The 25,099-nt window shown below is 46.0% G+C and overlaps 9 non-coding genes across 9 annotated transcripts; 4 read left to right on the forward strand and 5 right to left on the reverse strand.

Moving 5' to 3' along the window:
- Positions 1 to 1,901: 1,901 nt before the first annotated feature.
- Positions 1,902 to 2,014, forward strand: LOC134982458 (U5 spliceosomal RNA). The gene has a single exon (XR_010191152.1). It is a non-coding gene; the product is annotated as a U5 spliceosomal RNA (small nuclear RNA).
- Positions 2,015 to 6,843: 4,829 nt separating this feature from the next.
- On the reverse strand, positions 6,844 to 7,007 carry LOC134982498 (U1 spliceosomal RNA). The gene has a single exon (XR_010191189.1). It is a non-coding gene; the product is annotated as a U1 spliceosomal RNA (small nuclear RNA).
- Positions 7,008 to 7,151: 144 nt separating this feature from the next.
- Positions 7,152 to 7,267, forward strand: LOC134982335 (U5 spliceosomal RNA). The gene has a single exon (XR_010191040.1). It is a non-coding gene; the product is annotated as a U5 spliceosomal RNA (small nuclear RNA).
- A 270-nt stretch (positions 7,268 to 7,537) lies between these two features.
- On the forward strand, positions 7,538 to 7,653 carry LOC134982413 (U5 spliceosomal RNA). Its single transcript, XR_010191111.1, has one exon. It is a non-coding gene; the product is annotated as a U5 spliceosomal RNA (small nuclear RNA).
- Positions 7,654 to 7,939: 286 nt separating this feature from the next.
- LOC134982380 (U5 spliceosomal RNA) lies at positions 7,940 to 8,055 on the forward strand. The gene has a single exon (XR_010191080.1). It is a non-coding gene; the product is annotated as a U5 spliceosomal RNA (small nuclear RNA).
- A 14,097-nt stretch (positions 8,056 to 22,152) lies between these two features.
- Positions 22,153 to 22,316, reverse strand: LOC134982507 (U1 spliceosomal RNA). Its single transcript, XR_010191197.1, has one exon. It is a non-coding gene; the product is annotated as a U1 spliceosomal RNA (small nuclear RNA).
- Positions 22,317 to 23,291: 975 nt separating this feature from the next.
- Positions 23,292 to 23,455, reverse strand: LOC134982639 (U1 spliceosomal RNA). The gene has a single exon (XR_010191316.1). It is a non-coding gene; the product is annotated as a U1 spliceosomal RNA (small nuclear RNA).
- Positions 23,456 to 24,126: 671 nt separating this feature from the next.
- LOC134982927 (U1 spliceosomal RNA) lies at positions 24,127 to 24,289 on the reverse strand. The gene has a single exon (XR_010191554.1). It is a non-coding gene; the product is annotated as a U1 spliceosomal RNA (small nuclear RNA).
- A 152-nt stretch (positions 24,290 to 24,441) lies between these two features.
- LOC134982729 (U1 spliceosomal RNA) lies at positions 24,442 to 24,605 on the reverse strand. Its single transcript, XR_010191400.1, has one exon. It is a non-coding gene; the product is annotated as a U1 spliceosomal RNA (small nuclear RNA).
- Positions 24,606 to 25,099: the final 494 nt, after the last annotated feature.

Here is a 25,099-nt window from a genome sequence, read left to right on the forward strand (position 1 = left end):
GCATATGTGCATACTGTACTTCTTTGAAACATGTGGAGTGCCACCCATAAATACAGGAGTGCCACCCATAAATACATATATATATAGTATATACATACATAATAATTTTGACACATCCTCCAACACCGCTACACCAGTTCCCCAGTCCCCCCCAAGCCCTAGATGCTTGTACAAAGTTAAAAAAAAAAACCTCTGCAGGGTGGTGTGTTTATTAAATGTGACGTTTCAGGGACCGTATCCCCTATCTTGAAGAAGGGGAACGGTCCCCAAATGTCACATTTAATAAACAACACACCCTGCACAGGGTTTTTTTTCCACTTTGTACAAGCCTCTGAGTGCCGCCAGCTATTTGGATACCATATGCATGTGAGCATGTACCCTTATGGAGTGACAGAGGAAACAGGTTACTATATATATATATATATATATATATATATAGTGGAAAGGAAATCAGCGGCACTCAGCAGACTGTTGTAAAGTAAAAAAGTCTTTAATCCGGTCCATATATATATATCTAAAAAGATCTATCAAGATAGATGTACTGTGTTTATACATAGATGGATATACTGTGTTGTGTGTATATGTGTGTATATATGTGTATATATATATATATATACACACACACACGTGTATATTACTGTGGCCGTTTATTGTGGCCACCTACAGACAGCTGCCACCTCTCAGGCACTAGAGAGGCGCAGCTGCTGCAGAACCTATTGCCTTTCACATAAATTAAATAAGAAGAGGCAGAGGGGGGGGAAGAAGTGAACCTAGCTACAAGATGCAGGAGGGGGGGGGGGAGCAGCGGGAGCCTAATAGCTGTGGGGGAGCTGGTAATAAGAAGAGGCAGAGGGGGGGGGGGGGAAAGAAGTGAACCTAGCTACAAGATGCAGGAGGGGGGGGGGAGCAACGGGAGCCTAATAGCTGTGGGGGAGCTGGTAATTAGAAGAGGCAGAGGTGGGGGGGGAGAAGTGAACATAGCTACAAGATGCAGAAGGGGGGGAGAAGTGAACATAGCTACAAGATGCAGAAGGGGGGGGAGAAGTGAACAAAGCTACAAGATGCAGAAGGGGGGGGGGAAGTGAACAAAGCTACAAGATGCAGGAGGGGAGGGGGGGGGGTGCAGCGGGAGCCTAATAGCTGTGGGGGCGCTTGTCACAAAAAGAGGCAGCAGCAGGTACTGATGCGGGAGCCGGTCGCGGGATTGGGGGGGTAGCGCGGATAACAATTTGCACTGGATTGTAGGGAGAGACGGCGCCCGATGCGGCAGCAGTGCGGACCAGGCCAGCGGGTGACTCTCCTTCATGTGCCCTGTGCCCAAATGCAGGGGTGATGGGGGGGGGGGACGCGGCGCGGGAGACCATCGCGTGGGGGAGCGGCGGGTAGTCAGTGATGCGGAGCGGACCAGGCCAGCGGGTGACTCTCCTTCATGTGCCCTGTGCCCAAATGCAGGGGTGATGGGGGGGGACGCGGGAGACCATCGCGTGGGGGAGCGGCGGGTAGTCAGTGATAGGCTGATACTGTGGGACCCGGGACCCCGGACTCAGGAGCACAGGCGGCAGCAGGCTGCACATAGCCCACATAACATAGTGGAATGTGTTATGATCGCAGAGGTGGGGGGGCGGCGGCACGGCAGGGTTGCAGAAGTAGGCACACAGTCAGTCAACTCACTTTTGAAGGCAGAGTCAGACAGACGTGGTGGGCGCACACGAGCAGCTCCTCTGTTTCTGCTGAGGCACATGATAAAAAAGTGTTCTCTTTCACTTTCGTTCACTAAGCAGTGCCGCCCTCCAGTGGTCGCCGCCCATAGGCAGCTGCCTAAAGCTGCCTAGTGGTAGCGCCGGCCCTGGCTGAATGAGAACTGCTGGCATGGCACTCAGGCGACAGGTGGAATCTTGGTCATGCTCTGGTTTCTCTTCAGAACTAACAAATATTTCGCCTTTTATTAAAGATTTCCGTGGAGAGGAGCAAAACTGAGTTTTATCTCAATTTTTGCATGCCCCATATCATACCTCCCAACTGTCCCGATTTTCGCGGGACAGTCCCGTTTTTTGGGGACTGTCCCGCTGTCCCACCTGCGGGCCGCAGTGTCCCGCGGTGGGGAGGACAGTTGGGAGGCTCTGTCTGTCGCTGCCCTGCTTAGCAGAGCAGCGGTGAATAGACGCTGTGCGCATGCGCACAGCGTCTATTCACTGAAGTCAGAGGGAGAGGTGGCATGCCAGCGGCTCACAGAGCGCTGGGCATGCCCCCTCAGTGCCGAAAACGGGGGCGTGACTCGCGATCGCGGTTCCTCGCGCGAAGCCACACCCCCTTTTACTTAGGCCACGCCCTTTTTGGGAGCGCGCGCGACTTCGCCACGCGTGTGTCCCTCTATGCGAGCCGACAAAGTTGGGAGGTATGCCCATATTATTGGGGTTTCTTTTATCAGTTTAAAGACAGAACGAGTGTGCTTTCTTGTTAGCTTTAATGTAAGTTTATTTGCATAACAATGACAGTAAATGTTTGTTTCTTTTCAAACAGAACTTTCTTGACCATGCTACTTGCTTGAAAGATCTGGGAGCACATGGAAAACAGTACAAACCATGCAGTATCACAAGAGCCTTTATTTGATCTTTCATGAAGATAGAGCAGAATTGAGGACACGTCAACAATTTCTGCCGAAGGTGGTTCATCTTTCCACATGGTGCCTTTGGCCACTGACACCTTCGTTGAGTCAAAGTCTCTGGCTGTGGTCAGAACTTTGAAAATTTATGTCACCAGAACGGTTCAGATTAGGAAAACAGAGGCTCTGTTTGTCCTGTATGCTCCCAACAGGATTGGGTGTCCTGCTTCCATGCAGACCATTATGCGCTGGATCTGTGGTAAGATTCAGCATGCTCATTCCACGGCAGGATTGCCGTTACTGAATTAGGTGAAGACCCATTCTACTAGAAAGGTGGGTTCATCCTGGGCAGCTGGTCGGGGAGTCTCGGCATTGCAACTTTGCCGAGCAGCTATTTAGTAAACACTTTTGCTAAGTTTTACAAGTTTGATACCTTGGCCGATGATAACCTCAAGGTGGGTCATTCGGTGCTGCAGAGTCGTACGCACTCTTCCACCCGTTCAAGAGCTTTGGTATAACCCCATGGTTCTTAATGTGACCCCAGCATCCTCTAGGTCGTATGAGAAAATAGGATTTTAATACCTACCGGTAAATCCTTTTCTCTTAGTCTGTAGAGGATGCTGGGCACCCGTCCCAGTCCATACTGTGTCTGCAGTTATTACTTGTGGTTATACACATGTTGTGTTATGGTTCTGGTCAGCTTTTTGCTGCAATTGTTCATGCCGTTGGCTTGTGTTCTGTTGAATGCCACGTTCTGCGGCATGCTTAAGGTGTGAGCTGGTAAGATGCTCACCTTAGTTTAACAATAAATCCTTTCCTCGAAATGTCCGTCTCCCTGGGCACAGTTCCTATAACAGGAGTCTGGAGGAGGGGCATAGAGGGAGGAGCCAGTTCACACCCTTTGATAGTCTTAAAGTGCCCATGTCTCTTGCGGATCCCGTCTATACCCCATGGTTCTTAATGTGACCCCAGCATCCTCTACGGACTAAGAGAAAAGGATGCCCTTGCGCACTATCCTGACTTCTCCTCCCGTCTGCTTACTTTGTGCCTTCCAACGCACAATGCGAACTACAGGTGGTGCTGTAGGGCCCACACCCTTTTACTTGCCTTACAGAACAGCTCTGGAGCTGTTACAGTGCCCAGCTGCTGCAAGAAATCAGCTTGAATGCTTCAGGGGATGGGGCATGGCCAACATGAGCCCCACACCAAAGGAGGGTGGGGGTGTTTAATGAGAACTAGGGGTCATCCAAGCACTGCAAAAGGCCGCCATGCCCTGCACGCCCCTTTTCTCTTTTCATATGCAGATGAGGGTTCCAGCCAACTTTGGCCCACTGCTTGGATAACATCACTGTATGCAAATCCGTCTGCTGCAGACCTTCCCCCAGGAATGCTTGTACTAGATGTTGCATATGGTTTGATATTTGATGGTGCTTCAGTATTAGGCAGCCTTCCGCCCTCCCATGTTCATCTGAAAAGATGTGGTCTCCCTGCAGTTGTTGTCCCCAGACGAGAGTTCCCTTGTGCTTCCTCAGTTGAATCTCCTTAACTTGACGGGGGAGGGGCTGCCAGAGCAGACACCCTCCCCAGCCCTATCCCAACTCATACTTATTTTGCATATGAGATTTCTTGATCATGAAGATTGTTCTCACAGGGTGAGGTTCATCCATTATATTTTAAAATAGGAAGGTACAAATTACATATTTGAATTGCATTTATGTGCTGGATTCAAATGTCCCCCCCCCCCCCCCCTTCCATTCTCAATTGTGCCCGTCAGCAGCTATTCTAAGGTTGCTGCCAATGGGTGTGACACATTTATTTCTTCTGTGGGGTACACTGGACTCCACAAGGATTCACATTGGGGTGTAGAGTAGGATCTTGATCTGAGGCACCAACCGGCTCAAAGCTTTTGACTGTTCCCAAGATGCTCAGTGCATTCTCCTCTATAACCCCGCTTCCATGAACAGGGAGCTCAGTTTGTAGTTGGTGCCTTCAGTAGCAGGCCACTTAACAGGGGCCTGCCTCAGGCAGCCTATTCTTAGCTATAAATTTTGACAAGAAAAGAAGAACTTTTTTTATGAGAATCTACAAGGGCTGCAGCAGGCTAGGTCTAATAGACATCTTTACTGCAGCTTCATCACTCCCAGCGGCGCTGTATACTCCCGTGCCCCGGTTGCTGGGTCACTGCAGCGGAGGCTCCGCTTTCATCCTAAGGTCAGTCACACACACACCACCCTTCCGGATCACGAGGCCGCTGATGAAGGGGAGCGTGGCCGTAGGGGGTGGACCGTGTGCGCACTGGCGTGGACACTGATTACTGGGCAGCCGCTCCACTAGCCACCAGGAACAGTTAAGGAGCACAGGTCTGGGGGTTTTTCTCCTATATTAACCCAATTTTGTACTGCCCGCAGCGCATTGTGATAGGTAATAGGGCCTGATTCAGGTTGGATTGCAATCACAATAAGCGATCCAACTGCAAAAATTGCTAAGAGCATACGCATGTGCCTGCATTTTCTGCGGCACCCCGCAGAGAATGCGATCGCCTCTGCCTGTCAATCAGGGCGGGGGGGGGGGGGGATAGGTGGGTCAGCAACACTCCATTTCCAAGTCAGGGATGGAGCGGTGCGGGTGCAAGGCTTCAAAATGGGGTCTGCAACGGAGGAGACACAGGGGGCGTGGTCACAGCGGCTGTATGACATCACATTCAGCCGCTGTGATCACAAAAATGGTGGCGGCTTCCTGCGCGCACATACAGTCTGCACCAGCAGGAGGCTACACCATTTTTTATGATCACGCTGAACTGCAGTGCGACTGCAATTACAGCATGGTCAAGAAGGGAGGCGTCATGCTGGGTGGCCATGCCTTTTCACTGTGCAGGAGCCAGCACCGCTCACACACTAGTCCCCGGGTGCAGCCCCCAACCCCCGGGACACCCGGAGCAACAAAATGTAGATTCAGGCCACCAGGCCACGCCCCTACCTATGAAACCATGCCTCCTTTTTACCATTGCGCTGCTTATCTGCGCGCACTGCATTACAATCTCCCTCGCCACCTCTCTGGGTGTCACCAGTAATAGTGACACCTCTGCCATGCTTGTAGCAGCTGGTCCTAAGATCTACGCCTCAAGCCCTGAGTGTTTGCCCTTGTGACTTGTTGATCATCATAGCGAAGCATATGCTTACAGAAAACTGCAGGGGCTTAGATTGAAAATAAAAAAATTGATGGGTATAAGGTAGAGAGGAGCGGGTTCGGTTCTCCGAGAACCGAATTCCCCACGAACTCCACGTGGTTTACACTGGTCCGAGGCAGGCTCGGTTGTTCCCGCCTGACTCGGAAAACCTGAACAAGGGAAAATGTCATCATCCCGCTGTCGGATTCTCGCGAGATTCGGATTCCATATAAAGAGCTGTGCGTTGCCGACATTTTTACTCGTGCATTGAAGAGAGAGCGGAATGGACGTGGCTATGTTCTCTCAGTGGAAATCTCAATATCAGTGCTCAGTATCAGTGGTTACTTATTGCTGCTGAGTAATACTAGTAGTGTGTCTCTCCTGCTCAGTGTCAGTTCTCAGTAGTATCCTCATCAGTGCTCAGTATCACTGCTCATTGTCTTGTGCTGCATTGTGGTGCTCAGCATACTACAGTACATTACTAATAGTCCAGTGCTGCATCTTGCTGCTCAGTGTCAGTTCTAGTATCCTCATCAGTGCTCACTATCACTGTTCATTGAATTTTGGTTTTCTGTATACTACAGTAACATAGTAATATAGTAACATATAGTAACATAGTTTTTGAGGTTGAATAGAGGCAAATTGCCCATCGTGTTCAACCTGTTTTAAGTTGTGATGATTCTACATACTTGCTGAATAATGTTTTATGACTAGTTAGCTACTATAACTCATGTTACCCCCGGATTAACCATGTTGATATTTTAAGTATTATAACCTTGGATAGCTTTTTCATTCAGAAATGTATCCATTCCTTTTTTAAATCCAATTACAGAGTCCGCCATTACCACCTTCCCTGGCAGGGAATTCCACATCCTGATTGCCCTAACAGTGAAGATCATAGTATCTCACCTGGCAGGTAAGTAGGAGTTGGGCTAGAGCTGTGGAGGATTGCTGCTCGGGCACCCCCTGTCAAGTGAAGGAGATCCAACTGAGGCAGCACAAGGGAACTCTCGAAAGAAGAACAAGGCTAGAGGAAGATCTGAGACAAAGAAATCTGACTTTTACCAGAGCTGACCAGAGGAAAGCACAAACACAGTCCCCCACTACCACAAATAATGCAGTCGAGTTTCCCACATTTGGGGAAATCACAGGGGTCAGCATACCCAGAATGCAATGAATGAACCTCACCCTGGGAAAACAATCTTCATGACCATGGTATCTCCTATGCAAAATAAGTATGATTTGGGATAGGGCTGGGGAGGGCCGCTGCTCAGGCACATCTCTGTCAAGTAAAGGAGATTCAACTGAGGCAGCACAAGGGAACTCTCATCTGGGGACAACAACTGCAGGGAGAACACATATTTTCAGATGAAAATCTTGGTCATGCTCTGGTTTCTCTTCAGAACGAACAAATCTTTCGCCTTTTACTAAAGATTTCCGTGGAGAGGAGCAAAACTGAGTTTTACCTCAATTTTTGCATGCCCCATCTTTTTGGGGTTTCTTTTATCGGTTTAAAGATAGAATGAGTGTGCTTTAATGAAAGCTCATTTGCATAGAAATTACAGTAAATGTTTGTTTCTTTTCAAACAGAACTTTCTTGACCATGCTACTTGCTTGAAAGATCTGGGAGCACATGGAATACAGTACAAACCATGCTTATAGCAAGGAGAAGCCAGGTGAGAAATCTGCTTTCTTTCAAATTGGGCGCTCACTTTGATCTGAATGAGGACTGCTGGCATGGCACTCAGGCGACAGGTGGAATCTTGGTCATGCTCTGGTTTCTCTTCAGAATGAACAAATCTTTCGCCTTTTATTAAAGATTTCCGTGGAGAGGAGCAAAACTGAGTTTTATCTCAATTTTTGCATGCCCCATATTATTGGGGTTTCTTTTATCAGTTTAAAGACAGAACGAGTGTGCTTTCTTGTTGGCTTTAATGTAAGTTAATTTGTATAACAATGACAGTAAATGTCTGTTTCTTTTCAAGCAGAACTTTCTTGACCATACTAATTGCTTGAAAGATCTGGGAGCACATGGAAAAGAGTACAAACCATGCTTATAGCAAGGGGAAGCCTGGTGAGAAATCTGCTTTCTTTCTTTCATATTGGGTGCTCACTTTGAGCTGAATGAGGACTGCTGGCATGGCACTCAGGCGACAGGTGGAATCTTGGTCATGCTCTGGTTTCTCTTCAGAACGAACAAATCTTTCGCCTTTTACTAAAGATTTCCGTGGAGAGGAGCAAAACTGAGTTTTGTCTCAATTTTTGCATGCCCCATATTATTGGGGTTTCTTTTATCAGTTTAAAGACAGAACGAGTGTGCTTTCTTGTTAGCTTTAATGTAAGTTGCCATAGATGCAGTGAAACACGCGTGTAGGGCACGGCGTGTCCGCGTGTATTTGACTCATGTGAAATGTTATAAAACAAAAATATATGATTATGATGTTAGCTGTTAGTCTCCACTAATAGGGAATAGAAGCTGAGCTATAAGAAAGGAATACACTAGATATGATGTCACTTAGCAATTACAATGTCTAAAGTGCATACAGATAGCTACTAATAACTCTTGATAAGAAAGTATATCAGTGTGGGTATATTTATATGATGGAATATTGGGACTAGTGAATATATATCACTCCTGCTGTCCAGATTGGCAATAACCAGACAATTATGATAAGAGTAGAGATGTCACATGGGCTGCTATAGATATTAATTTAATGCTGTATGTGTCATTTGTTACAAATGGATACATTTTCTATGAGTCAGCCTAGCAGCTGCATGTTCTAACAGAACACTATCCTCACACAGAATCTGCTAACCTTGAGATAACTAAATGACAGTGTGTAACAGTCTCTTTACTATAAGACTGTTACAAAGTAATATATATATTTGAAGTCAGTCTAGCAGCTGTGTGTTCCAGCAGTTTATAAGACAAAGAAAATCTCCTATTGTGGAATCTAGACACATGGGACTGCTGGCCTGTGTCATACTATTTCTATGTAATACCAGTAACATGTATATAACTGTTACATAATTGTTACAAATGGATAAATCTTTGAGTCAGCCTAGCAGCTGCATGTCCTAACAGGACACCATAAATCCTTTACAGTGTAACAAATTGATTGGTAACACTTAAAGGCTGGAGAGCAGTTATATGCCTTACTAGCATACTCAATATACCACATTATTACACCAGTTACCACGATTATTGACAGCGCATTTGATATATTATATTACCCTCACATTGAGTCTGTTTACCTTTAGATAACTAAGTGACCGAATATGTAACAGTTTCTCTATCATAAGACTGTTACAAAGTGAGATAGATATATTTGGAAGTCAGTCAAACAGCTGTGTGTTTCAGCGGTTTATAAGAAAATTCCTCATTGTGGAATCTGGACCACTAAGGGTTATTATATATATAGCACATGGAATTGCCACATCTCCCTATATGATAATTTCATTACACTGTAACATAATAAGAATTAACTCTTTAACAGTGTAAATAGAGAGTAATGAATCTCTGACACATGGAATATATTATTTCTTAGATGAATTGGATAAACCATTATGACAGACACTTTGCTTCCTAATAAGAATTGAGGTGGCTATACCTCTAAGGAAAGCATTATTGCCTACGCCTAGATCAGATTAAATAAGATCTGGCTGAATATATGAAGGAAGGTTGCTATTTATATGAGAATTGGAATTGCTATATTCCTTAAGGCAACCCCACCGATTGATATATGTTGTCAATTAAGTATATCTGAACGGCTATATCTGGACCAGATTTAATAAGATCTGGCTGATTATATGAAGGAGGGCTGCTATTTATATTGGAATTGCCATATTCCTTAAGGCAACCGCACCTGTTGGTATATCTCGCCAATTAACTATATCTAAACAGCTAAATTAAAGCTATTCATCATTTTTTTTAGTTTGGATATTAATAAATATGATCTTTCCATGATGCATAGAGATTTCCCTATCAAGTGATTCCTTATCCGATATAGAAAGCTATCCCCCTATGGTATTGAATTTAGGAATATAGTCTTAGGGGACACAGAGAAATAAGTGATCCCCATCTACCTAAGCACCCCACAAATTGGAGGCTAGCTTACCGGTTATACTCAATCACCCCCACAAATTCGCCAATGGGGATGGCTTCCCGGGAGGTAACCCCTATTGAGTGAAGGGAGTATATAGGATATGACCCAGTGGTACCTGACGACATAGATACTAACAGCTATTTAATAACATTACGCTAGAAAGTGATTATTAGCAACATATATATCTATATAAACAACCCCGCCAGGGTTGTGCCTTCAAAAATAATCACACACGGACACGCTTTTTAAACCTTTTTTTCACATCTCTTTATTCTTCTTATGCACATGTATGTTAGTTCTGTGATTTTAACCTTTATGTTTCACTGCAGTTTGGGATAATAATATTAATATTTATCCAATTTTAATACATACTTAATAAAGGTTATATTTTATGATTCATTCATTCTGTCAACAGTGCAGATTTCTTCTTGTTTTTTCTCCCAAATTCTATAACAATGACAGTAAATGTTGTTACTTTTCAAACAGAACTTTCTTGACCATGCTACTTGCTTGAAAGATCTGGGAGCACATGGAAAACAGTACAAACCATGCAGTATCACAAGAGCTTTTGATCTTTGATCTTTCATGAAGATAGAGCAGAATTGAGGACACGTCAACAATTTCTGCCGAAGGTGGTTCATCTTTCCACATGGTGCCTTTGGCCACTGACACCTTCGTTGAGTCAAAGTCTCTGGCTGTGGTCAGAACTTTGAAAATTTATGTCACCAGAACAGTTCAGATTAGGAAAACAGAGGCTCTGTTTGTCCTGTATGCTCCCAACAGGATTGGGTGTCCTGCTTCCATGTAGACCATTATGCGCTGGATCTGTGGTAAGATTCAGCATGCTCATTCCACGGCAGGATTGCCGTTACTGAATTAGGTGAAGACCCATTCTACTAGAAAGGTGGGTTCATCCTGGGCAGCTGGTCGGGGAGTCTCGGCATTGCAACTTTGCCGAGCAGCTATTTAGTAAACACTTTTGCTAAGTTTTACAAGTTTGATACCTTGGCTGATGATAACCTCAAGTTGGGTCATTCGGTGCTGCAGAGTCGTACGCACTCTCCCACCCGTTCAAGAGCTTTGGTATAACCCCATGGTTCTTAATGTGACCCCAGCATCCTCTAGGTCGTATGAGAAAATAGGATTTTAATACCTACCGGTAAATCCTTTTCTCTTAGTCCGTAGAGGATGCTGGGCACCCGTCCCAGTCCATACTGTGTCTGCAGTTATTACTTGTGGTTATACACATGTTGTGTTATGGTTCTGGTCAGCTTTTTGCTGCAATTGTTCATGCCGTTGGCTTGTGTTCTGTTGAATGCCACGTTCTGCGGCATGCTTAAGGTGTGAGCTGGTAAGATGCTCACCTTAGTTTAACAATAAATCCTTTCCTCGAAATGTCCGTCTCCCTGGGCACAGTTCCTATAACTGGAGTCTGGAGGAGGGGCATAGAGGGAGGAGCCAGTTCACACCCTTTGAAAGTCTTAAAGTGCCCATGTCTCTTGCGGATCCCGTCTATACCCCATGGTTCTTAATGTGACCCCAGCATCCTCTACGGACTAAGAGAAAAGGATGCCCTTGCGCACTATCCTGACTTCTCCTCCCGTCTGCTTACTTTGTGCCTTCCAACGCACAATGCGAACTACAGGTGGTTGTTCAGCCTCTCACTAAGCCCTTTCTGGCAAATTTGAAGCCTACAGTATAACCACCTTTACTTTTCAATAATCTGTTCAGAAGAGGTGTTTGTAGAACGGTGTTTTATTATTCAGTAAAGGGATCACAGATATGATGCGTTGATTTGATGTACAATACGATATGATGATATGTGATAATGAGGTAAAACTGTTAATGAAACAAGAATATGCAATTATGATATGCATGTGAAAAGCAAAATGGATATACACAAGTACATATAACATAGGCTGTGCAAACATGTGATTACATGTGCGAGTATAAACTACAGTGCAGCTAACATTACTCACTGGCTAAACAGGTTGAGATGAGACATTTAATATACAAACTCACCATCGAATGCTATATGAGAGTTGGACCCATGTAAAGCATGACTGTCTGGGACCATGAGGGAAGTAGAAAGGCTGATCCCAGCTTCTTCATCCCAGAATGCATTGCAAGACTGGCTACAAGAGGCTATGAGGGTCAAATTAATTGATGGGACTGACCACTAGATGGGGCAATAATACAACTTTCTGTAGTAAAAGTAATCAGATCTACACAAAGCAAATGCTGAAGGCATGACACTCCCCGTCTGGTATCACTGGTACCATATTTTAAACTCTAAACAGATAACAATAAGAATAGTTCAGTCACTGGTCTGAGGAACAACTTAGTCTCTCCTCGCTTACAGATCTTGACCTCAACCTTACGAACCTTCCCATCCTTGCTTGGGAACGTCTTGGTGACAAGACTTAAAGGCCATTCGTTGCGTTGTGACTGGCAATCTCTGACGAGCACAATGTCACCTGGTTTTAAGTTGGGTTTGGCAACTTGCCACTTGCTCCTTGACTGCAGGGTAGAAAGGTATTGTCTTTTCCATCTGTCCCAAAGGGTGTTTGCAAGGCTTTGAACTTGTCTCCATTGACGTTTGAACAGGTCTTTGGTATTGAATTCTCCAGGAGGAGCATAGGTAATCCCGGTCTTCTGTGTAAGAAGAGTGGCCGGAGTAAGTAGAAGTGGGTCTTCTGGGTCATTAGACACTGAAGTCAATGGTCTTCCGTTGACAATAGCTGAGACTTCAGCCATGAAGGTTGTTAAGCTCTCGTGAGTAAGTCTTGCAGTTCCCACTTGCAAGAATATGGAATCAAGGATTCTGCGTATCATGCCGATCATCCTTTCCCAGGCACCTCCCATATGAGAAGAATGAGGCGGGTTGAAGGTCCATGTACAACCTTGCTCACTGAGATATCTCTCTATGCTTTTAGTGTCAATGTTCGAATTAATTTGTAATTCTTTGGCTGCTCCAATGAAGTTGGTACCTCTGTCGGACCGGATGTGTTTTACTGGGCCACGGATAGCAATGAAGCGTCTAAAGGCATTGATGAAGCTTGAAGTGTCCATTGATTCTATAACTTCGATGTGAACAGCTCTGATGCTCATACAAGTGAATACAACCGCCCAGCGCTTGCTGTTCGCATTCGCACCTCTAGTATGTCGTGTGATGACAGTCCATGGACCAAATACATCAAGACCAACATTGGAGAAAGGAGGGTCTGTACTAAGTCTGTCTGTTGGAAGATTAGCCATCTTCTGAGTTTGGGAAGTACCACGAAGTCTACGGCAAATGATACATTTGAAGATTGTGCTGCTTACACACCTTTTCGCTCCAATAATCCAGAACCCAGCTGATCGTAGAGCTCCTTCGGTAAACAATCGTCCTTGGTGTTTGACTTCGTTGTGATAGTGTTGCACAATTAAAGAAGCTATGTGGTGACTCCCAGGAATGATTAAAGGATTTTTCTCATTTGTCTCCAAGTTTGCTTCTTGAAGACGGCCTCCTACTCTCAATAAATGATTTTCATCAAGAAAAGGGTCTAGCTTTTTTAAGGTGCTGTCTTTGGGAATAGGATTTCCACTGTTAATGCAGTCGATCTCTCCGGAAAAGATTTGGTGCTGCACAACACGGATGATAAGGTTCTTGGATCGTTGTGTTTCTTCTGGTGCGTAAACATTTTGACAGTGGTGCCAACCTTTACATCCATTCACACTTACAGATGCGTTGCGTTTAAATGAATGGACTATGTGAGTTAAGCAGGTAATGGCTCTGACAAGTGATTTCCAAGTTGAAAATCTTTGGAATCTGTGAGGCTGAAGTTGACAATCTGAAGTTACGGTATGGATTGTAGTTATTTGTGGACGAATTTCAACATCTGAGTCTGCGTCTACTAGCTTGAATATGCTACTTTCAGGATTGTTCGAATCTGCCTTGTACAGGAATTCAGGTCCTCTGAGCCATGTAGTGTCTTTGAGGATACTGGCTGGGACAGCTCTTGTAGCGTGATCTGCTGGATTGTGAGCAGTAGATACATAGTGCCACTGTTTTGGATTGGTGGATCTTCTGATTCTTAGCACACGATTGCTGACATAAACATGGAACCGTCTGGTCTCGTTGCATATGTAGCCTAATACTACCTTACTGTCTGTGTAGAAATCTGCTTCAGAGAGTCCAATTGGTAACTCAGATGAAATGAGCTCAGCTAATTCTACAGCTAGTACTGCAGCACAAAGTTCAAGTCTGGGCACTGTGTGTTCTGGACGTGGAGCTAACTTTGCTTTGCCCATGACAAATCCAATATGACATTGTCCCTTGATGTCCATGGTCTTAAGATATGCAACTGCAGCAATTGCTTGGGTTGAGGCATCAGAGAATACACATAGTCTCTGGTTTTGTACTGCTGTAGAAGGCACGGGGGCATATGGACGTGTAATGCGGAGGTTGGTTAAGGTAGATAGAGAATCTTTCCACTCTTGCCACAAGTTTCTTTTCTGGGGAGGCAGTGGGGCATCCCAGTCAATTGACTCACAGGTTAGGTCTCTGAGCAAAGCTTTACCTTGGATAGTGACAGGAGCTGCAAATCCTAAGGGGTCGTACAAGCTGTTTAGAGTAGAGAGAACACCTCTGCGAGTGAAGGGTCTTTCTTCGCTGTTTACTTGGAAGGTAAAGGTGTCAGATTTTAAGTCCCACAAGAGTCCAAGGCTACGTTGAGCTGGTGGGGAATCGGTTCCTAAATCCAAGTCTCTTAAATCGCTGGTATGATCTTGGGAAGGGAAGGCTTCCATCACTACTTTGCTGTTGGAAGCTATTTTGTGAAGCCTCAGGTTTGAACAAGCAAGCATTTCCTGAGCTCTTTTGAGGAGGCTGATTGCTGTCTCGGCTGTTGGCATAGATTTTAGGCAGTCATCCACGTAGAAGTCTTTATCTACAAGTTGTCTAACATCAGAACCATACTCTAGCTCACCCTCTTGAGCTGAACGTCTGAGTCCATAGATGGCAACTGCAGGTGAAGGGCTGTTACCAAAGATGTGTACCTTCATGCGATACTCCGTGATGTCTTTTGAGGGGTCATTGTCTCTGAACCAGAAGAATCTTAGGAAATTCCTGTCTTTTTCTCTCACAAGAAAGCAATGAAACATTTGTTGAATGTCAGCTGTGAAGGCAATAGAGTCTTTTCGGAAACGGATGAGTACTCCTAGGAGTTTGTTGTTAAGGTCTGGTCCTGTCAGGAGTACGTCATTTAAAGAAACACCTTCAAACTGGGCACTGGAATTGAACACCACTCTTATCTGACCTGGTTTCTTCGGGTGATATACTCCGAACATTGGCAGGTACCAGCATTCTTCTGTGTCTTTAAGAATGGGAGCTATCTCGGCGTGACCATTCTCAAATATTTTAGCCATAAAGGAGAAGAAATTATCTTTCATCTCTGGTTTCCTGTGAAAGTTGTGTTTAAGTGAAGAGAAGCGTTTGAGTACTTGTTCTCTGTCATTAGGAAGGCGTTGTCTGGGTGTTCTAAAGGGTAGAGGAGCAACCCAGCTGTTGGCATCATCCTTGACTAGTCCTTTCTCCATTATTTCCAAGAATAGTTTGTCCTCTATGGACATTGCCACCTGGTCATCCTTCTTTGTTCTCTGGAAGACTGCGTGTCCCAGATGATCTTGATAGTTGTCACAGATATGGTTGTCACTAGTTGAGTCTATGAAGGTACAGTGTGGTAATTCCTTTATGAGGAAATGGTTATGACATGGCTGGAATAGAGAAGGGCGTCCATTTTCTAAAGTACAGGTAAGCATGCTGTTGACAGAATCTGGTTTATGCACATCTCCAAGACATACTTCTCCTATTATTACCCATCCCAGATCCAGTCTTTGAGCGTAAGGTGCGTTATGTGGACCATTAATCTGACTTCTGGCTTTGTGGACTTGTAGGATATCCCTCCCAATGAGTAGATTTATTTGGGCATGTGGATCCAGTTCTGGTATCAGATGTGCTATGCGTTTCAAATGTGTATGGTGTTTAGCTACATCTGGTGTAGGAATCTCACTCCTATTGTCTGGAATCTCGTCACACTCTGTGATAGTTGGTAAAGAGAGACATGTCTTCCCATCCAAGGACTCAATTTGATAGCCAGTTGCTCTCCTTCCTGTTGTCTCAAAACTCCCTGCGCAGGATCTTAAGGAGTAAGGAGTGCTGGGTCCTTTAACATTAAAGGTCTCAAAGAGGATTGATCTGGCTAGAGACCTGTTACTTTGGTCATCTAGGATTGCATAAAGTTTAACGGCTTTGTCTGGATGGCCTTTGGGGTAAACTTTGACTAAACATATTTTGGAGCAGGATCTACCGCTAATGGCATCTTTGCAGACTTCGGTACATTGTGAAGTTATTTCTGGTGTGACTGCAACAGTGTCTTTTTGTTCTACACTGTGCTCCCCGCCATGCTCTGTATCGGTATAACTGTGTTGCAAAGCCCATGGGGGAGGACCAGGGTGTAGAGCGGTATTGTGGTCTGTGCTGTGGCATTCTGTGCAGTTAGCACTAACCTTGCAGTCCTTGGCGAGGTGTGATGTGGAGGAACAGCACTTGTAGCAGATCCTATTCTCCTTTAAGAAGGCTTTGCGGTTCTCCAGGGACTTTTCTCTGAAGGTTCTGCATTTCAGGAGAGGATGCGGTTTGTGATGCAGAGGACATTGCTTGGCTGGATCTTTGTCTGTGGTCTCTTGGCGATTAAAGCTGGTAGACCTGCGGAAAGAATCTGAATAATGCACATTAGTCTTGTGAACTGCAACTGATGTTTTGCGGGGGTTAGGTACCATAGGTGCAGTATTTGTCAAGGTAAAGGCAAAACTAGGATCATTCCTGGTCATAGCTTGCTGGTGTACAAAGTCCACGAAAACTGAGAATGGTGGAAATTGCACTTTGTTCTGCCGCTTATATTTGGAGCCATGGTTGATCCATTGTTCCTGCAGATTATACGGTAGTTTCTGCACTATAGGGTTAACGCCTCTGGCTGTGTCAAGGAAGGCAAGTCCTGGTAAATCTCCCTCACATTTAGCTACTTGAAGTTCTTTTAGTAAGTCACTTAGTTCTCTGAGTCTCTGATAGCCTTTGTTGGGTAACCTGGGGAAATCGTCTATTCTTTTGAACAGAGCACTCTCTATTATCTCTGGTGAGCCATAGCACTCATTAAGTCTATCCCAGATCATCCTAAGTCCATTCTCAGGGTGGTTAATGTTAATCACTCTTATCCTTCTAGCATGTTCTGCAGATTCATTCCCAAGCCATTTAATTAAGAGGTCTATCTCTTCACTATGTGAAAGGTCTATTCCTCTGATAGCGTTTTGAAAAGAGGACTGCCAGGCTCTGAAGTTCTCAGGGCGATCATTGAACTTTGAAATACTAATCGTGACTAATTCACGGCGGGTGAGAAATTTAGCAAAGTCTAATGTGTCCTGATTGGCTCTTGGAGATGTCGGTACATTAACACGGTAGGTATATGGTGTGTAGTCATACCTGTTAGTGTTGTCTGGTTCTCGACGGTTGGTATCACACCGCTTCTGTGTGAAGTAGGCTGTGTCTTTCTTGGAGTTTGCAGATTCAGACATCTGAGGTGGGGAAGAGTTGTCCCTCATAGGTTCACAGTGTCTAGGATTCTCTTGCTTGCAAATGTGTGGTCTGTTGTCCACTGGTGGTGGCGCTGTAGAGTGTACTTGATTTGTTTGCATGAGGTCTGAATGCGTACCTTGTAAAGATGGAGGGTTGCTACTCCTTTTTGAGACTTGACGTACGTATTCTGATGTGCGTTGCAGTGAATCCTGAGATCCATTCTCTGTGTCAAGTACATTGGTTCTTCTTATATCAGGGAGTTCTGCAGTCTCCAAGATTTCTGCTTCAGCTATGGCAGCCGCTGCCTCCTTCTCTGCAGCGAGCTTCTCGCCGATTGCTTCTAAGCGTTTGCTCTCGATTTTTAATTGCATCTCCTGCTCGGCAAAGTTAGCCCTTACTTTTGCGGCTTCCGCTTTTGCACGTGCCATGATGGCTGCATTACTGACAGACAAGGATTTGGAGGAACCAGAGACTTGGGACCTTGTTTTGTATGAGGATATCGTTTTCTGTGACATGGTGATCTGGTAGAGATGTTTGATTGTGTAGAGACTGCTGTAATGCTGTCTGCAAGTAACTGTTCAGACTGGTCGCAGATCTCTGAGGAGTCAGTATCTTTGAACTGTTATGAAGCTGCTTGACTGTGAAGAGACTGTTGTGTTGCCTTATAAGCGTGGCTGCACTGACTTGTACAGGTTTCTGTGTAGTCAAATGGCGGTACTCCTATTGCTGAGCTGCCATAGTTGGTAGACTGTATAGAAACTGTGTGGCTGTCATATGCAGATAGCTGTGGCTGGCAGTGTAACGGCTCTGTAAGTCAGTATATGTCCCCACTGCTGACAGGCAATGATTTACTGACGGAGTCAGTGTTAGAGAGTCCATCTGCTTGTAGCATTCGATGTTTTACTGTTCAGCCTCTCACTAAGCCCTTTCTGGCAAATTTGAAGCCTACAGTATAACCACCTTTACTTTTCAATAATCTGTTCAGAAGAGGTGTTTGTAGAACGGTGTTTTATTATTCAGTAAAGGGATCACAGATATGATGCGTTGATTTGATGTACAATACGATATGATGATATGTGATAATGAGGTAAAACTGTTAATGAAACAAGAATATGCAATTATGATATGCATGTGAAAAGCAAAATGGATATACACAAGTACATATAACATAGGCTGTGCAAACATGTGATTACATGTGCAAGTATAAACTACAGTGCAGCTAACATTACTCACTGGCTAAACAGGTTGAGATGAGACATTTAATATACAAACTCACCATCGAATGCTATATGAGAGTTGGACCCATGTAAAGCATGACTGTCTGGGACCATGAGGGAAGTAGAAAGGCTGATCCCAGCTTCTTCATCCCAGAATGCATTGCAAGACTGGCTACAAGAGGCTATGAGGGTCAAATTAATTGATGGGACTGACCACTAGATGGGGCAATAATACAACTTTCTGTAGTAAAAGTAATCAGATCTACACAAAGCAAATGCTGAAGGCATGACAGTGGTGCTGCAGGGCCCACACCCTTTTACTTGCCTTACAGAACAGCTCTGGAGCTGTTACAGTGCCCAGCTGCTGCAAGAAATCAGCTTGAATGCTTCAGGGGATGGGGCATGGCCAACATGAGCCCCACACCAAAGGAGGGTGGGGGTGTTTAATGCGAACTAGGGGTCATCCAAGCACCGCAAAAGGCCGCCATGCCCTGCATGCCCCTTTTCTCTTTTCATATGCAGATGAGGGTTCCAGCCAACTTTGGCCCACTGCTTGGATGACATCACCGTATGCAAATCCGTCTTCTGCAGACCTTCCCCCTGGAATGCTTGTACTAGTTGTTGCATATGGTTTGATATTTGATGGTGCTTCAATATTAGGCAGCCTTCCACCCTCCCATGTTCATCTGAACAGATGTGGTCTCCCTGCAGTTGTTGTCCCCAGACGAGAGTTCCCTTGTGCGTCCTCAGTTGAATCTCCTTAACTTGACGGGGGAGGGGCTGCCCGAGCAGCCACCCTCCCCAGCCCTATCCCAACTCATACTTATTTTGCATATGAGATCTCTTGATCATGAAGATTGTTCTCACAGGGTGAGGTTCATCCATTATATTTTAAAATAGGAAGGTACAAATTACATATTTGAATTGCATCTATGTGCTGGATTCAAATATCCCCCCCCCCTTCCTTTCTCAATTGTGCCCGTCAGCAGCTATTCTAAGGTTGCTGCCAATGGGTGTGACACATTAATTTCTTCTGTGGGGTACACTGGACTCCACAAGGATTCACATTGGGGTGTAGAGTAGGATCTTGATCTGAGGCACCAACCGGCTCAAAGCTTTTGACTGTTCCCAAGATGCTCAGCGCATCCTCCTCTATAACCCCGCTTCCATGAACAGGGAGCTCAGTTTGTAGTTGGTGCCTTCAGTAGCAGGCCACTTAACAGGGGCCTGCCTCAGGCAGCCTAATCTTAGCTATTAATTTTGACAAGAAAAGAAGAACTTGTTTTATGAGAATCTACAAGGGCTGCAGCAGGCTAGGTCTAATAGACATCTTTACTGCAGCTTCATCACTCCCAGCGGCGCTGTATACTCCCGTGCCCTGGTTGCTGGGTCACTGCAGCGGAGGCTCCAGTTTCTTCCTAAGGTCAGTCACACACACACCGCCCTTCCGGATCACGGGGCCGCTGATGAAGGGGATCGTGGCCGTAGGGGGTGGACCGTGTGCGCACTGGCGTGGACACTGATTACTGGGCAGCCGCTCCACTAGCCACCAGGTACAGTTAAGGAGCACAGGTCTGGGAGTTTTACTCCTATATTATCCCAATTTTGTACTGCCCGCAGCGCATTGTGATAGGTAATAGGGCCTGATTCAGGTTGGATTGCAATCACAATAAGCGATCCAACTGCAAAAATTGCTAAGAGCATACGCATGTGCCTGCATTTTCTGCGGCACCCCGCAGAGAATGCGATCGCCTCTGCCTGTCAATCGGGGCGGGGGGGGGGAGAGGGGGGTCAACAACACTCCATTTCCAAGTCAGGGATGGAGCGGTGCGGGGGCAAGGCTTCAAAATGGGGTCTGCAGCGGAGGAGACACAGGGGGCGTGGTCACAGCGGCTGTATGACATCACATTCAGCCGCTGTGATCACAAAAATGGTGGCGGCTTCCTGCGCGCACATACAGTCTGCACCAGCAGGAGGCTACACCATTTTTTATGATCACGCTGAACTGCAGTGCGACTGCAATTACAGCATGGTCAAGAATGGAGGCGTCATGCTGGGTGGCCATGCCCTGTCACTGTGCAGGAGCCAGCACCGCACACACACTAGTCCCCGGGTGCAGCCCCCAACCCCCGGGACACCCGGAGCAACAAAATGTAGATTCAGGCCACCAGGCCACGCCCCTACCTATGAAACCATGCCTCCTTTTTACCATTGCACTGCTTATCTGCGCGCACTGCATTACAATCTCCCTCGCCACCTCTCTGGGTGTCACCAGTGATAGTGACACCTCTGCCATGCTTGTAGCAGCTGGTCCTAAGATCTACGCCTCAAGCCCTGAGTGTTTGCCCTTGTGACTTGTTGATCATCATAGCGAAGCAGATGCTTACAGAAAACTGCAGGGGCTTAGATTGAAAATAAAAAAATTGATGGGTATAAGGTAGAGAGGAGCGGGTTCGGTTCTCCGAGAACCGAATTCCCGACGAACTCCACGTGGTTTACACTGGTCCGAGGCAGGCTCGGTTGTTCCCGCCTGACTCGGAAAACCTGAACAAGGGAAAATGTCATCATCCCGCTGTCGGATTCTCGCGAGATTCGGATTCCATATAAAGAGCTGCGCGTTGCCGCCATTTTTACTCGTGCATTGAAGAGAGAGCGGAGAGGACGTGGCTATGTTCTCTCAGTGGAAATCTCAATATCAGTGCTCAGTATCAGTGGTTACTTATTGCTGCTCAGTAATACTAGTAGTGTGTCTCTCCTGCTCAGTGTCAGTTCTCAGTAGTATCCTCATCAGTGCTCAGTATCACTGCTCATTGTCTTGTGCTGCATTGTGGTGCTCAGCATACTACAGTACATTACTAATAGTCCAGTGCTGCATCTTGCTGCTCAGTGTCAGTTCTAGTATCCTCATCAGTGCTCACTATCACTGCTCATTACATTGTGGTGTTCTGTATACTACAGTAACATAGTAATATAGTAACATATAGTAACATAGTTTTTGAGGTTGAATAGAGGCAAATTGCCCATCGTGTTCAACCTGTTTTAAGTTGTGATGATTCTACATACTTGCTGAATAATGTTTTATGACTAGTTAGCTACTATAACTCATGTTACCCCCGGATTAACCATGTTGATATTTTAAGTATTATAACCTTGGATAGCTTTTTCATTCAGAAATGTATCCATTCCTTTTTTAAATCCAATTACAGAGTCCGCCATTACCACCTTCCCTGGCAGGGAATTCCACATCCTGATTGCCCTAACAGTGAAGATCATAGTATCTCACCTGGCAGGTAAGTAGGAGTTGGGCTAGAGCTGTGGAGGATTGCTACTCGGGCACCCCCTGTCAAGTGAAGGAGATTCAACTGAGGCAGCACAAGGGAACTCTCGAAAGAAGAACAAGGCTAGAGGAAGATCTGAGACAAAGAAATCTGACTTTTACCAGAGCTGACCAGAGGAAAGCACAAACACAGTCCCCCACTACCACAAATAATGCAGTCGAGTTTCCCACATTTGGGGAAATCACAGGGGTCAGCATACCCAGAGTGCAATGAATGAACCTCACCCTGGGAGAACAATCTTCATGACCATGGTATCGCCTATGCAAAATAAGTATGATTTGGGATAGGGCTGGGGAGGGCCGCTGCTCAGGCACATCTCTGTCAAGTAAAGGAGATTCAACTGAGGCAACACAAGGGAACTCTCATCTGGGGACAACAACTGCAGGGAGAACACATATTTTCAGATGAACATGGGAGGGCAGAAGGCTGCCTAATACTGAAGCACCCCCAAACAACAAACCAAATGCAACTACTAGTGCAAGCATTCCTGGGGGAAGGCCTGCAGCAGATGGATTTGCATATGGTGATGTCATCCAAGCAGTGGGTCAAAGTTGGCTTCAACCCTCGTCTGCATATGAAAATAAAAAAGGGGTGTGCAGGGCATGGCGGCCTTTTGCGGCGCTTGGATGACCCCTAGTTCGCATTAAACACCTCCACCTTCCTTCGGTGTGGGGCTCATGTTGGCTATGCCCCAGCCCCTGAAGCATTCAAGCTGATTTCTTGCAGCAGCTGGGCACTGTAACAGCTCCAGAGCTGCTCTGTAAAGCAAGTAAAAGGGTGTGGGCCCTGCAGCACTACCTGTAGTTTGCATTGTGCGTTGGAAGGCACAAAGAAAGCAGACGGGAGAAGTCAGGATAGTGCACAAGGGCATAGAAGGGAGCGGCTCAAGAAAAGAGAAGTGGAAACAGACAGCAAACTAGGCTGGAGAGAGACCTGAGACAAAGAGATCTGAATTATACGAGAGCCGACCAGAGGAAACACAAATTATGTAATCAAGTGTCCCACATTTGGGGAACACGTAGGAGCAGCACACCCAGAGTGCATTGCCCTGGGAGAAGCACCTTCCTGATCATAGTATCTCACCTGGCAGGTAAGTAGGAGTTGGGCTAGAGCTGGGGAGGGTCGCTGTTCGGGCACCCCCCTGTCAAGTGAAGGAGATCCAACTGAGGCAGCACAAGGAAACTCTCAAAAAAAGAACAAGGCTAGAGGTAGATCTGAGACTAAGAAATCTGACTTTTACCAGAGCTGACCAGAGGAAAGCACAAACACAGTCCCCCACTACCACAAATAATGCAGTCGAGTTTCCCACATTTGGGGAAATCACAGGGGTCAGCATACCCAGAATGCAATGAATGAACCTCACCCTGGGAGAACAATCTTCATGACAATGGTATCTTCTATGCAAAATAAGTATGATTTGGGATAGGGCTGGGGAGGGCCGCTGCTCAGGCACATCTCTGTCAAGTAAAGGAGATTCAACTGAGGCAGCACAAGGGAACTCTCATCTGGGGACAACAACTGCAGGGAGAACACATATTTTCAGATGAACATGGGAGAGCAGAAGGCTGCCTAATACTGAAGCACCCCCAAACAACAAACCAAATGCAACAACTAGTACAAGCATTCCTGGGAAAAGGTCTGCAGAAGACGGATTTGCATACGGTGATGTCATCCAAGCAGTGGGCCAAAGTTGGCTGGAACCCTCATCTGCATATGAAAAGAGAAAAGGGGTATGCAGGGCATGGCGGCCTTTTGCGGCGCTTGGATGACCCTTAGTTTGCATTAAACACCTCCACCCTCCGTCGGTGTGGGGCTCATGTTGGCTATGCCCCAGCCCCTGAAGCATTCAAGCTGATTTCTTGCAGCAGCTGGGCACTGTAACAGCTCCAGAGCTGCTCTGAAAGGCAAGTAAAAGGGTGTGGGCCCTGCAGCACTACCTGTAGTTTGCATTGTGCGTTGGAAGGCACAAAGTAAGCAGACAGGAGAAGTCAGGAGAGTGCACAAGGGCATAGAAGGCAGCGGCTCAAGAAAAGAGAAGTGGAAACAGACAGCAAACTAGGCTGGAGAGAGACCTGAGACAAAGAGATCTGAATTATACGAGAGCCGACCAGGGGAAACACAAATTATGCAGTCAAGTTTCCCACATTTGGGGAAATCGCAGGAGCAGCACACCCAGAGTGCAATGGGTGAGCCTTGCCCTGGGAGAAGCACCTTCATGATCATAGTATCTCACCTGGCAGGTATGTAGGAGTTGGGCTAGAGCTGGGGAGGGTCGCTGCTCGGGTACCCCCCTGTCAAGTGAAGGAGATCAAACTGAGGCAGCACAAGGAAACTCTCAAAAAAAGAACAAGGCTAGAGGAAGATCTGAGACAAAGAAATCTGACTTTAACCAGAGCTGACCAGAGGAAAGCACAAACACAGTCCCCCACTACCACAAATAAAGCAGTCAAGTTTCCCACATTTGGGGAAATCACAGGGGTCAGCATACCCAGAATGCAATGAATGAACGTTACCCTGGGAGAACAATCTTCATGACAATGGTATCTCCTATGCAAAATAAGTATGATTTGGGATAGGGCTGGGGAGGGCCGCTGCTCAGGCACATCTCTGTCAAGTAAAGGAGATTCAACTGAGGCAGCACAAGGGAACTCTCATCTGGGGACAACAACTGCCGGGAGAACACATATTTTCAGATGAACATGGGAGGGCAGAAGGCTGCCTAATACTGAAGCACCCCAAACAACAAACCAAATGCAACAACTAGTACAAGCATTCCTGGGGGAAGGTCTGCAGAAGACGGATTTGCATACAGTGATGTCATCCAAGCAGTGGGCCAAAGTTGGCTGGAACCCTCATCTGCATATGAAAAGAGAAAAGGGGTATGCAGGGCATGGCGGCCTTTTGCGGCGCTTGAATGACCCTTAGTTCGCATTAAACACCCCCACCCTCCTTCGGTGTGGGGCTCATGTTGGCCATGCCCCAGCCCCTGAAGCATTCAAGCTGATTTCTTGCAGCAGCTTGGCACTGTAACAGCTCCAGAGCTGCTCTGTAAGGCAAG

The sequence above is a fragment of the Pseudophryne corroboree genome (genome assembly GCF_028390025.1).
Source record: "Pseudophryne corroboree isolate aPseCor3 chromosome 12 unlocalized genomic scaffold, aPseCor3.hap2 SUPER_12_unloc_1, whole genome shotgun sequence".
NCBI classification, from domain to species: Eukaryota; Metazoa; Chordata; class Amphibia; order Anura; family Myobatrachidae; genus Pseudophryne; species Pseudophryne corroboree.